A 14,080-nucleotide genomic window follows, 5' to 3' on the forward strand; every position below is an offset into this window, starting at 1 on the left:
GGTCCTAAAGGGATCGGATTTCCGGGGCCGGAGCCTGTGAGCCCTCCCCTTCCCCTCCACCCGAACGGATCCCCTCCCCTCCCCAGCCTTCGCCTAGAGCCTTCCTCTGCCCCCGGACATTGGCCAGCCCTCTTCAACCCTTCCATCACAACCTCTGACTGCGGCTTATCACAACCCACAGAAACGCACCCCCATGAAATATTGGGCGGAGGCAGTACATCCACGATGGTCTCAATGTGAGAGGAGGGGGTCTGTGGGGAGGGGCAGAGGTTCATTCTTCACGGCCCCCGGAGCTAGCTCTTCCGTGTGCTTCAAGGCTTTAGCATCAGAATCGCTGGGCGCTTGGTAAAAATACAGATTTCTGAGCTCTTCCTCGAACCTTGTGTAGGAGAATCTCAGAGGCTGAACCCAGGAATCTGCATTTTAACACTTCACTACAGGGAATCTTTGGCACCCTTGGAGGTGTGAAACCTTGGCCCAGTGCTGGTGACCTTTCGATGGTGGGGGAGGGGTCGTGAAAAAGGAGGTGGACCCCGTCATCCAAGTAGCAGGGGATCACCAAAACTGCCCCTTTAGACGTCTGGAGAGGATGTCCTGTCGCCTGTCTGCTGTGCACCCGTCTTCAGGCCCCTACCCTGGCACTCCTGCCTCTCAAACCGGAAGGAACGGTTTGGGAGCAGGAATTCTAGAGGCCTGGGGCCAAAGTTTTCCCAGTGAGAGTTCTAACTTGGGTCTCTGATTTAAAGGATCCTGGCCACTGTGTTCCGGTGGGGGTGGGGGGGTGGGGAGGGTGACAGTGACCTACACATCCCCTGTCCTGGCAACCCAGAAAGCTGTTTGATGCTCTCTGCACCCCCCACATACACACCTAAGGTGCTGGTGCTTCCTGGGCCCTGGGTGTGAGGGTCCACCCTCTGGACAGGTCCAGGTGAGCGGATTCAGTCCACACATCACAGAAACTGGTGAACACAATGGGCCCTAGGACCCAGAGAACAACTCAGGCACAAAGCCTCCCCCCACTCCCAGCTGCTTCCTGCATCTCAGGCCTTTCTGCGGCCTCTGCCTCCTCCCCCGCCCTCTTCCCCTCCATCCTCTTCCTCCTTTTCCTAATCTCCCACTCTCTCCCCCCTGGCCTGGAAGGGCTGGCAAAGGGAGCCCTCTTACCACTCCACTGCCGGGGTGTGTGTGGGTTTTGTGGGATATTAACGCGTTACCATGTGCAAAAGAGCTTAGAGTACAGCGTGGGGGATGGGATGTGGGGAAGCCGCCTGGGAACCCTGGATATTGGGATCGGGAGGGGCCAGGAACCGCAGGACTGATCTTGAGGCTGGTGCTAAGGAGGAGGGAAGATCTAGGTTGTGAGCTGGAGCTGGAAATGAACCCAGACCTCAGACTTTCCAAATGCCACCTGCATCTTTGCCCAGCTGTCCAGGAAAATTCCCCCTCCGCAGTTTTGCACTTTGGGATGGGCAGGGTGAAGAAGCCTCCCTCTTAACCCTTCTTAGAAGGCCTCTGTCAGGAGCAAGTTTTGGGACTTGGATTTCCAAACTCAAGATTGGGTCTTGAAAACCCCTCCCCACAGGCCCCCCAACCCCAATATAGAAGTCCAGAGAAGATAGAAACCTCACCCAGCTGGGGTTTGGAAGTTTGGACAGTGTCCTCAGAAGCTCTTGTATGGATTGGAGGAGGGCGCAGGCCCCTGTGTTCTGCCCAGAATCTCCCACACCCTTGATGGTGAGTCATCTTAACTGGTCCCAGCACAAGGGGTCTGTGCCCACGCTTCTGGCCAGGTGGGGAAGCCCCCAGTTTCTGAGGGTAGGAGGAGGAGCTGAGGCCCAGCTGCTAGGCCCAGAGACCCTCGGACCTCCAGCATTTCCGGTGGCAGCTTAGAGCAAACTGGAATTACGGGGATTCTCTTGGGTCTCCCTTGTGCAAAGGTTTATGAGTCTCTGGACAAACCCCTTTAACAAACCCCTCTAGGGGGTTTGGGCTTCAAGAGGGTGGAGCTAGCCAAAGCTTGGGGGACTGAGGCTAATCAGTGGGATTATTATTTCATGGGCTCCTGGTTAGCAGAGCAACACCCCGGCCAGAATTCCCAAAGATGCTTTTATGGAGCAATAAGTGCTTCACCATCACTTGTTCTCTGGTGTCAGGCACCAAGCTGGCTGGCCTGTGAGATGGGTGAAGAATGGAGTATCATTCCCTCCATCCCTTCTCTGCCTGTCTGGAGCAGTAATCACACCTGATAGGAACAAGGAGGGTTTGAGAGGGTTACCATCCAAACTGAAGGCTTTAAATCGAATTTTCATTTATTGGGCTGTCATCTTCACCTGCTTCCTCCGGTGAGGAAGCACTCCAGGATAATTTCACCATCCTTTCTCTTTCCTTTGTCTTCATGGAAGAGACTTTGATGGCCAAGTTGCCTGGTGGTCTTTGGATGGAAGTTCCTTCCTTACCTTTGCCTTGGCATAGAGTGGTTGACCTAGGATCCAGGCTGCCAGCGTTCAAATCTTGGCTCCACTGCTTACTGGCTGTGTGACCTTGGACAAGTCACTTATCCTCCTCTGTGCTCTGGGAGGATAAAAGAAGGCCCAGAAAGAGACAAGAGTGGCTCAGACACTGAAGAGAGGGTGTGGGGGAGGAGATGCCTTTCCCAGCCTGTGCTAAAAAGGCCAGAGGCTGCAATAGGCAGAGATAATTCACCCCCAACTCTCCTCCTCGTAACCGCCCCAGCCATGGCTTTCCCACACACCCCCAAATCTGATGAGGGCCCTTGGGAAGATGCTCTGTTAGGATTCTTCCCCAAGGCTTGCTAGTTTTAAACACCAGGTGTAACTGCAAAGATGGTGATGAAGGCAGGGAGAGGCCTGATGAGTGATAAGTCCCGAGCCCTCAGCACCCTGGGCACAGGCCCAGGCTGGGTGCCAAGGCTGGCTTCTCTTTCCAGCCCTGGGGCCTTGAGACTCAGCTTCTAAAAGCGGTTTTTCCTTGGCCACGGTCATCTAAGCAGAGGCTGGCCTAGACCCTGCCTTGGATCCTTGTGTGGTGAGCCAGTGGTGCCCACCCAGTTGCTCTCCCTCCTGGGTTGTCCTCTGCCAGGGATTTGGGCTGGTTCTAGGATGCTGGAAGGGTATGCTTGTGTGTGTACACCTCAAATCCAGGATGTCAGTGTTGGAGGGGCCTTTAGTGACCCTTGGCTGACTTCTTCACAGGGAGAATGACGAAAGCTGAGAAGTGACATACCTAGTTTTAGAGGAAACAGACCAGGCTAGGGTTCGTGAGGCCTGAATTGAGTCCTAGCTGCCCTCATTTGCTGAATGACCATGGGCTAGTCATGTCCCCTCCCAAAGCCTAAGTTTCCTCAAAAAAATCAACTTGACTGTCTCCTGAGCATAGATAACCGTAGGTGTCCCCTCACTTTTGTGCATGGAGCACAGCAGAACACAGGCCTTGAAGTCGGGCCATCTTTGTTAGAATCTCCAACCTGCCATTCCCTGGCTAAGGGACTTCAACAAATTCCCTCTATAAGATGGAGATAATACACCAACTTCATAGAGTTGTCATGAAGAATAAATGGGTCCTCAATTCATAAGGCACTAAAAGGGGGCTCAGAGTGTTGGCTGTTACTGATTGCAGGATATGCAGGCACATGTGGGGGTGTGCGCCTGCACGCATGTGCGGGCAGGTGTGGCTTAGAACGTATATTTCTAGGTGTGTCTTCACAGGACTTTGGGGCTCTCATTTTTTAAAGGTTCATTATGTGAAATTCTGAAATATAAACACCCCTTGCCTACAGCTTCTCTAAATCTTTGGGGGTCACTCTTGGGATGACCTCTCTTCTCTACTTCCCAAAGGGTTTTTCACTCCTGCCTGTGGGTGCCTCAAGCCCCTCATTGTCGCTGCAGGGAGAGGGGTCCCTTAGGGTCCTCTCACAGCTAGGAGACTGCCTTGCTGCTGGTTCCCTGTGCTCTACCCGGTTTCTTTCTATCACTCTCCACACTTGCTCCAGTGGCTCTTGGAAAGTTCAGATACATCTTGGAGACTGGGGAGGAAGACTCAGTAGGAGGAGTCAGGGGGTGTGTGTGTTGGGGGGCGGGGGAAGGGGTGGGACAGAGGAAAGATTTCTCCAAATCATCAGTCGCTTTAAAAGAAAGCCTATATTTAGCTGGGCTTAGAGGGCCTGTAAATATGTATTTTGCAAGGCAGACAGCCCGTAGCCGTGGGAGCTCCAGAGATATGCAGGGAGGTCAAAGAAAAAAAAATAATCAGAAAGATTAGGCAATATATTTTGTCATCAGCAGATTCAAAGAACTCTTTCTACTGCCTGCTCTCACTGCTAATAATACACATTTCTGTGTTTTGATGGTTCGTATGTTTCATCTGCTCTCCAGATCTTGTGCAGTGGGTGCCTGAGAAGGCGACTGGCTCTCTCGGAGACACCTTTTCCTGCCAGCCTTTGCCTCATCTGCCCTGGGTCAAGAGAAACAGCATCCCGCCATCTCCATCCCCACTAGCCCGCCAGGCTCTGCCTGGCGCAGGTACAGCCTCCAGAACACCAGCTCTCAGGCCTCCCACACTCAGTGCCCAGTACGCAGATGGCTTTGGGGTGAGGTGTGGGGTGAGAAATCCTGCACTTCAGGGCAGTTCTACTTCAGAGACCTCTTTTTTCTACAAAAATGTTCATTTATTATTCTTTACTTTTACTTTGAAAGTTTCTTTAACAGTAAGAGGCCTTCAAAGAACCATGTGACAGAATTTACAAATGCTAGCAATGTGTCATTTTAGCTTTGGGTTTTTACATATAAAATAGAATATTCGGCCGGGCCCGGTGGCTCACGCCTGTAATCCCAGCACTTTGGGAGGCCGAGGGGGGCAGATCACAAGGTCAGGAGATCGAGACCATCCTGGCTAACACAGTGAAACCCCGTCTCTACTAAAAGTACAAAAAAAATTAGCTGGGCATGGTGGCAGGCGCCTGTAGTCCCAGCTACTCAGGAGGCTGAGGCAGGAGAATGGAGTGAACCTGGGAGGCAGAGCTTGCAGTAGGCCAAGAGCCAGACTCCATCTCAAAAAAAAAAAAAAAAATTCAAGCCCCCTTTTCTTTCTCCCCAGTTCCATTGTCCACCTCCCCCAACAGTGGCACACTTGGAATACAGCTTTTCTATACCATAATTTTTGCATTACTATATTTTAATTGTAGCAAACTAGAGATATAAAATTCACCATTTTATGTGTACAGGTCATTGGCATTAAGTATAACCACATTGTTGTGCAACCACCACCACCATCCATCTCTAGAACTTACTTTGATCTTCCAGAGCTGAAACTCCATACCCATATAAGTCCCCATTCCCCTCTTCTGCCTCTTGGGTTCAAGCAATTCTCCTGTCAGAGCCTTCTGAGTAGCTAGGATTACAGGCCCGTGCCACTATGCCTGGCTAATTTTTGTATTTTTAGTAGAGGCAGGGTTTCACCATGTTGGCCAGACTGGTCTCGAACTCCTGACCTCAAGTAATCGGCCCACTTCAGCCTCCCAAAGTGCTGGGATTACAGGCATGAGCCACTGTGCCTGGCCTAGAATTATGTATTTTAAAAATTTATGTAACAAGGGCAGGTACAGGGTCTCATGCCTATAATCCCAGCACTTTGGGAGGCTGAGGCGGGAGGATCACTTGAGGCCAGGATTTCAAGTCCAGCCTGGGCAACATGGCAAGACCCCGTCTCTACAAAAAAAATAAAAAAGTAGCCAGGTGTGCACTTATAGTCCTGACTACTCAGGAAACTGAAGTGGGAGAATCACTTGAGCCCAGGAGTTCCAGGCTGCAGTGAGCTATGACTGTACTTCTGCACTCCAGCCTGGGTGACAGAGCAAGACCCTGAAAAAAAAAAAAATTTATGCAATGGCCATCGTACTATGTGTACCATTTTTCCAGTCAACATGTTTTTTACAATGTAGCCACATTTGTTCATTTGATTTGTTCATTTTAACTTCTGTTTATTATTTTATCAGGAGAATAAGCCACAATGTATTTATCAATTGGGTGTTTAGGTTTCTATGTTTTGCTATTATAGCTATTTATTTATTTATTTATTTTTGAGATGGAGTCTCGCTCTGTCTCTCAGGCTGGAGTACAATGGCGCAATCTTGGCTCACTGCAACCTCCGCCTCCCGGATTCAAGTGATTCTCCTACCTCAGCCTCCCAAGTAGCAGGGATTACAGGCACATGCCACTGTGCCTAGCTAATTTTTGTATTTTTCGCAGAGACGGGGTTTCACCATGTTGGCCAGGCTGGTCTCAAACTCCTGAGCTCAAGTGATCTGCCCGCCTCGGCCTCCCAAAGTGCTGGGGATTCCAGGCATGAGCCATTGCACCTGGCCTGTTTTGCTATTATATAAACAGGGCTTCAATTAACATGCTTGGACTTTTCTCTGAACCCATTATTAGGGCATATACTTAGAATTAGAAAGCTAGGCTTGTTGGGCAGGCATACTTTGAAGTTGACTAGTACTGCCAAACTGCTCTCTACAGCGGCTGAACCAATTGATCCTCTCACCACCAGCGTTTGTATAAGACATCCTGTTTGACCACGTCCTTGCCAAATTTTGCCCTTGTTAGACTTATGTTTGCCAATCATAGGCATCTCATTTGCAGCTGCATTCCCTGCCTATGAGGTTGAGCATCTTATTCTCACTGACCATGTAGGTTTCCTCCAGGCAAATCACTTATGTTCATATCCTTTGCTATCCTATTGTAGTTTTTGGTGCAAGTTACAACAGAAAGCCCAACTAGAAGGGGTTTAAGCAAAAAGGAATGTTTATTAGCTCACATAACAAGAAGTCCTGGGGGTGGTTAATTCAGAGGCCTCGCTGTGACATCAAGGACCAGGTTCTTTTTGTCTTTTTCCAACACCCTCTCATTGTGTTGATTTGTCTCTTAGACTGGCCCCCTCGTGGTCCCAAGATGGCTGCCTTTTTTGTGCAGACAACAATGTCAGAGACAGAAGAAACTGGATGCTTTCTTATTAGTCTCTTTTCCAGGGGTCCCCACCAGGAGACCTTCCAGAATTGCATAAACGTTCACACCTAAACTAATCATTGTCCAGAGGAACTAAATTATCATGCTATATTTAGCCCAATCATCGTTCACCTGATGGGGCTGAGGAAGGCCAAGCCTCCCACAAAGCCCAAACCCCTGAATCAGAATGTGGTTCTGATGATCAAGGAAGAAGGAAGGGATGCTATTTGGAGTGGCACAAAAAATGTCTGTCCTTACTACTTGATGAGTACCTTGAAGGAAAAAAGATAGGCCAGGTGTGGTGGCTCACACCTGTAATCTTGGCATCTTGGGAGGCCAAGATGGGAAGATTGCTTGAGCCCAGGAGTTTGAGACAGGGCTGAGCAACATGGTGAAACCCTATCTCTACCAAAAATATATATATACCCATATATATTTTATATATTATATATTAAATATATATGTTTTATACACACATATATATATTAGCTGGGCATGGTGGCATGTGCCTGTAGTCACAGCTACTTGGTAGGCTGATGTGGAAGGATCATTTGAGCCTGTAGGGGCAGAGGTTGCAGTGGGCCGAGGTTGTGTCACTGCATTCCAGCCTGGGCAACAGAGTGAGACCCTGTTTCAAAAAAAAAAAAAAGAAGAAGAAGAAGAAGAAATAAAAATAAAATAAAACTTCTGTCTTTTCCATATTGACTCCTAGGAAGTCTTTTTTTTCTTTCTTTCTTTTTTTTTAAGATAGAGTTTTGCTCTTGTTGCCCAGGCTAGAGTGCGATGGCGCAGTCTTGGCTCACTATAACCTCTGCCTCCCAGGTTCAAGCGATTCTCCTGCCTCAGCCTCCCACATAGCTGGGATTACAGGTGTACACCACCATGCCCAGCTAATTTTGTAGATTCCTAGGAGGTCTTTATATTATGAATGCTAACCCTTTATCTGTTGTGTATGCTGTCACCATTGCCACCCAGGCTGCTCCTTGTCTCTTAACTTTATTCGTAATGTCATTTTCATAGCAGAGGGCTTTTGAGGGGTAATGTAATAAAAATCGGCCAATCTTTTTGGAGTGTGTCTCTTGTCTAAGAAATGCTTTCCTACCCTTAGGTCTCCTACATTTTCTCCTAATTATTTTAAAGTTTTGTTTTTCACTTTTAGGTCTTTAATCCATCTGGAATTCATATTTATGGATGGCGTGAAGATTTTTCATAGGAAAAGCCAATTGTCACAACACGTTTTATTGAAGCCTATTTTCTCTCACTGAGTTGCAGTGCTGCCACTATCATAAATCACATTCCCACATATACTTGGATCCGTTTCTGGGCACTCTATTCTATTGATCCCTTTGTCTAGCCCGACACCAATACCACATTGTTTTAATTATTATTGCTTTCAAAAAAGTCTTGGTATTTGTTAGGGCCAGGTCTGTTTCCTTATTCTTTTTCAGAATTGTCTACTTTTTTCTTGGGTCTTTGCTCTTCTCTATGAATTTTAGAATCAGTTTGCCTAGCTCTGTGAAAAATCCTGTTGGGGTATTTATTGGACCTGCAATCAATCAACAGATTAATGTGGAGAAAACCGGCTTCATAACATTGAGGCGTCTCATCCCTAACCTAATACTTCTCTATGGCTCTCCATTTATTACTATTGTAGCCTATGTTTTACTTCATAAATATCTTGCGATGTATTTTATAATTTTTTCTGGGTTCTGTACAATTTTAATTTTATTGTGAATGATTTCTTTTTGAAAAGATACTATGATTTCTAATAAATTATTGCTAGTGCATAGAAACACTGCTGAATTTTATATGTTTTTTTGTATTTGGATGTTGACCTTTGTCCAGCATGACTTCACTTAATCACTCTAATAATATGCCCGTAGAATCTCTTGATTTTCTATATAAATAATCATTCAGTCTACAGAAGATGTCAGAGACTTTTCCCTCTTATTTTCCTAATCCTTCTTTTTTTAAACTTTTTTTTTGAGATGGAGTCTCGCTCTGTCACCGAGGCTGGAGTGCAATAGCATGCTCTCAGCTCACTGCAACCTCCGCCTCCCGGGTTCAATAGACTTTCCTGCCTCAGCCTCCTGATTACCTGGGATTACAGGCGCCCACCACCACGTCCGACTAATTATTTTTAGAAGAGACGGGGTTTCCACCGTGTTGGCCAGGCTGGTCTGGAACTCCTGATCTCGGGATCTGCCCACCTCGGCCTCCCAAAGTGCTGGGATTACACGCGTGAGCCACGGTGCCTGGCCTTATTTTCCCAATCCTTCTATCAGTGAATGGTGACTTCTAAATCTGACTTTAGATTTGGGCTTGGGCTTTGCCTATGGGCTGGCCCTGGGCAGCTATTACCTTGCACTGTCAGTTATAAATAAATAAAACACCCTTACTTTCTCCAGAGCTTTACAGTTAGCAAAGCACTTTCGCTTCCATTATCTCATTGATCCTTCTTACCCCCGCTTGATGGAATGGGAGCCTCTGGGTGGAAACGGCCCAGGGCTCCGTGTCCAGAGATCCAGCTGTGCAGGCATAGTGCCGAGGCACCTCGGACAGTCCCTCCTCTTCTCTCTTTCTTCTGTAAGCTAACGTTTGGCCGGGAATGGTCCCTGGCATTCCAACTCATGTGTGATGGATTTGGGCAGTCAGAGGCTCACGGAACCCTTTGAGGGCTGAAATTCACCGATAAAAAGGCGGGAGATTCTGGGTACATTTAGGTCTCCAGGCTGGTATCCCAAAATGTCTGGGGGGATATAGAAATGTCCTTGGAAGTCGGAGGCTTGATACAGATGGTGGGATGGGTGGAGGTGGGACCGGGAAGAGATCGTTATGTCCAGCCCCTTGCCTCCGTGCGGGTTCTTGTCCCCCTATAGATTAGAGCGTCTTCTGGATCAGGAAGGGGAGGACGAGATGGAGCTCGTGGCCTTGGGTTCCCTCCTGCGTCGCCCCCTGTAACTGCGGCGCCCCGCACGCACTGCTGACGCGCATCCCCAGCCCTGGCGGTGCGCTCCGCAGGCATCCCGCCCCCGACTCCCGCTCCGCCCCAATATCGCGCAGGCGCAAGACTGGGCAGGCGCCAGCGAACGCGCCCTCTCGTGGCTGACTGGCCGGGTCGCAGTCTTTGTTGTTGCGCTGGAGGCGGTGAACGGGACGGGGGAGAAAGATGTGGGTGGAGTCTGGGAGGCAGATGCGAGAATCAGATCACAATGACGAGAAGCCCTTTCCTTTGTCCCTCACCGCAACGTATAGATGCAGATAAAGAAAACACGGCCTCAGACCTCAAGAGATTTAGAGACAGGTGCACAGAGACTGAAGCTGAATGAGACACACTGGATAGCATTCATTCATTCATTCGTTCATTCAGCAAATATTCACTGGGATGGGGAGATACAGGGACAAAGGACCAGAGGGCTTACATTTAGGCACTGGTGGGCAGAGACGGGGCAGAGAGCTGGAGAGACGGATGCGGATGTCAAAAAGGCGAGGACAGAGAAGCGACTAGCTCAGGGGGCAGGGCTGGGCCGCAGGAGTGAGGCAGAGGCCGGGGAAGTCCCGGTGGAGCCTGTGGCATGGCACGGGCACCAGCTGTGCGAGGCGGGGTGTGAGCCCCGACCCCTCCAGCTCCCCCGACCGACGCCCCAACTGGGGAGGACAAAATGGAGAGCTAAAGATAGATAATATGAGCACCAGAAGGGACCCCAGTTGCAATGAACTGAAGCAATCAGATCAGCGTAAACCATCTATTTATCATTCTACTACTACCAAAAAAGATCGGACTGGCCAGAGTTTGGAGGATGCTAGGGAATCAGCTCTTTATTCTGAAACGGTTTAATACAGGTAGAGTCCAGCGTTTCTCTTGTCTTTCTTATACGAACTTTCCCACTCAGTAACCAAATCTCAAGGGGCAGTTTCTGTCTATAGTTATTCCAGCTAATAAAAGAAGACATGATCAGAGTGATTAAATTTGAATATCACTATTCTGCACACACACACAAAATAAAAAGCTAATGGCGGAGGCATTGACACTGCCAAGACCACAGAAACACATGATGTACCTTCAAATGGAAGAACACTATCACCACCTATAAAGTGGTCTCAACGAAGGAAATTGAACGCAAACCTTATGAGGCCTCTAGATCCAACTACGATTTACAGGAGATAACAATGTACAGGAAATACAACGTACAGGAAGTATGGAGGTAGGAGGAACATGTTAAAGATCACCATAGAGATGCAATAAGCAAAATCCAGAGGGCAAAAAACTACAGAAGAAATTATCTGGCTCCTTCAAGGAAAGAGAGAGAGGAGGGAGGGAAGGAAGGAAGGTAGGAAGGAAGGAAGTAGGAGGAAGCAGGGAAGGAAGGAAGAAAGGAAGGAAGGAGGAAAGAGGGAGGGAAGGAAGAAAGGAGGGAGAGGGAAGGAAAGGAAGGAAGGAAAGAAGGAAAGAAGGAAGGAAGGAAGGAAGGAAGGAAGGAAGGAAGGAAGGAAGGAACGAAGAAAAAGAGAGAGAAAGATGTATGGGCACCTACAGATTTGAAGAAATTTAAAAGAGCCGTGGCTGGGCACAGTGGCTCACGCCCATAATCTCAGCACTTTGTGAGGCCCAGGTGGGTGGATCACTTGAGGTCAGGAGTTTGAGACTAGCTTGCCCAACATGGTGAAACTCCGTCTCTACTAAAAATAAAAAAATTAGCTGGGTGTGGTAGCGCGTGCCTGTAATCCCAGCTACTTGGGAGGCCGAGGCAGGCGAATTGCTTGAACCTGGGAGGCGGCGGTGGCAGTGAGCCGAGATCATGGCACTGCACTCCAGCCTGGGTGACAGAGAGAGACTCTGTCTCAACAAAAAAAAGAAAGAGAGCCCTATCAATCATCAATCAGTTGCAATGTGTGTACCTTCTTTGTACCCTGATTCAAATAAATACACTGTAAAATATATATATATTTATGAGGAATTGGAAATTTGAACACTAGAAGTTTGATATTAAGGAATTTTATCGATGATGTTAATAGCTGAACATGTTATGTAATTATGTTAAAAAGAGTGATTATCATTTAAAGATACACACTGAAATATTGATGGATGAAATTAATCAGGAGGGGTGTAGATGAAACTAGATTGGCCCTGAGTTGATAATTGTTGAAGCATGGTGACAGATACATGGGGGCTTATGATAGTATGCTGTAAATTTTTCAAACTAAGAAGTTTAAAGACCCTGTGACCTCCTTTCCCACACTTAGACCCAACAGACAGAAGGTGCTGTGTGTGTTACAAGCAGCAGGCTGCAATCCAGACAGCTCTGAGTGGGAAGGTCCTCTGATGGCTGAGGGGTCTGAGGAGGGTTTCTGAGGACTTTCTGGCTTGTGGGACAGTCCCTGGCTTCCCTGAATTGGGCAAGGAAGATCTGACGGGGAAGTGGCTGCAGCTTTTCATTAAGGAAGGCTGGCCTCCATGGGCCTGGTGACACTGGGGCCAGGCACTGCTACCTTAAGACAGCTGAGTGGGTGGCTCCAAAAATAGTCAGGGGGACAGTGGGGGGCGGGGAGTCACATGGAGAGGCTCAGGGGTGAGGCTGGGCAGGTGCCCGGGCGCTGGCACTTCTGCTTGCTCCCCCAGAGCCCTCAGACTCTCCCTCTGCATCCGGAACCTTTCTTCCTCCCTCCCTCTGTCTCTGAGAAAACAGAGAGATGGCCAGGTGATGCTGGGACAAATACCACTTCGCCTGAGGGCACACTGACTCTGGAATTTGGTGACTCTCCAGGGATGAGCAGGTCCGTCGGGTGGAGAGAGAGAGAGAGGAAGGGACAAGGACTGAGTAACCTTTCTACCAGTCACCCCATCTGCAGGCCAACACCTGTGCCCTTAGGCTGGACCCAAGCGATCCTTGCCTGCAGTATTTTGTGGTCATCCTGCGGCCCTGGAGGAGCGCTCACACAGGCACCAAGGATTTGGGAACCCTGGCAGCCATAGGTCCCTGCTCCCTTCTCAGGGCACCTGGGGAGAGTGCCCCTGTGCCTGCCCTAAGTGGGAGACCTGGGGAGAGGACACCCTGCCCCATCACCCCTGAACTGAGATCCTTTGGCAGAGGCAGGAAGGAAGAGCAAGCAGGGCCAGGCAAGTACATTGGCAGTTGTCATTGACTGAGTCAGGCACTGGGCTAAGCCATCTGCCTGCATTCTACTCATCAGCAATGTGGCCTTGGGGAAAGTATACACCCCTGTGCCTCAGTTTTATCATCTGTTAAATGGGCACAGTAATAATACCTGCCTCATGGAACTGCTGAGGGGGTGGAATGAGGTAATATAGGTAGATATATGTAAGACTCTCAGCACCGTAGCTGGCAGGGCTAGCTGGTATTACCCACTGGCAGGTGACCTCCACGTGGGCACAGGTTTGCCTATCTCTGCAACTTCAATGTCTGATACATAGCAGGTGTTCCATAAATATGCACTGCATTCATTACTTTGTGGAGTCCTCACAATGATGCCAAGAGGCAAGCACTATTCTTGCCAGTTTATAGTTGTGGAAATGGGCTAGAGGGCAAATGGCACACTCAAGGCTGCATCCCCAGCAAGGTGGGACTCGTGCCCACCTCCAGGCTTCCAAGTCTGTGCACTGAGCCCTGACTCCATGGGCCAGAGAAAGCGCCTCCTCCGCTCAGCTGTCTCTACCTGGCTGGTCCTGTCTCGGGTTTGCTAGACTTCCAACTGAAGTACTTGGACTGGGGATAAAGGCTGGGTGGATGGCACCTACATTTGCTGTTAAGGAAGCTGCCACCAGCCGGCTATACCTACCAGTTTCCAGGCCCTGTGCCAGGCCCAAGGATACAAACATGACAAGATCCTAGTCTTCGAGGAGCTTGGAGCAGTGTTGTGTGGTGAGGTTGTGCCCAGGAAAGCACGCAGGGGCTAAGGGGACACCCAGCTTGGCCTAGCAGAGGAAGGGAGGTCAGAAAGGCTTCAGAGAGGAGAGGACATCTATGCAGAGTCTGGAAAGGTGACTGGAAGGTTGCTGCTTGAATCAAGATGGGAAGGGAACTGCAGGCAGAGGGAACAGCCTG

The 14,080-nt window shown here is 49.1% G+C and overlaps 1 long non-coding RNA gene across 1 annotated transcript; it reads left to right on the forward strand.

The window, feature by feature from the left end:
* Positions 1–1,034: 1,034 nt before the first annotated feature.
* LOC115894875 lies at positions 1,035–8,717 on the forward strand. The gene is made up of 3 exons (XR_004055096.1): positions 1,035–1,179; positions 4,392–4,587; positions 8,176–8,717. It is a non-coding gene; the product is annotated as an uncharacterized LOC115894875 (long non-coding RNA).
* The last annotated feature ends 5,363 nt before the right edge of the window (positions 8,718–14,080 follow it).

Source organism: Rhinopithecus roxellana, chromosome 19 (assembly GCF_007565055.1).
Source record: "Rhinopithecus roxellana isolate Shanxi Qingling chromosome 19, ASM756505v1, whole genome shotgun sequence".
NCBI lineage: Eukaryota > Metazoa > Chordata > Mammalia > Primates > Cercopithecidae > Rhinopithecus > Rhinopithecus roxellana.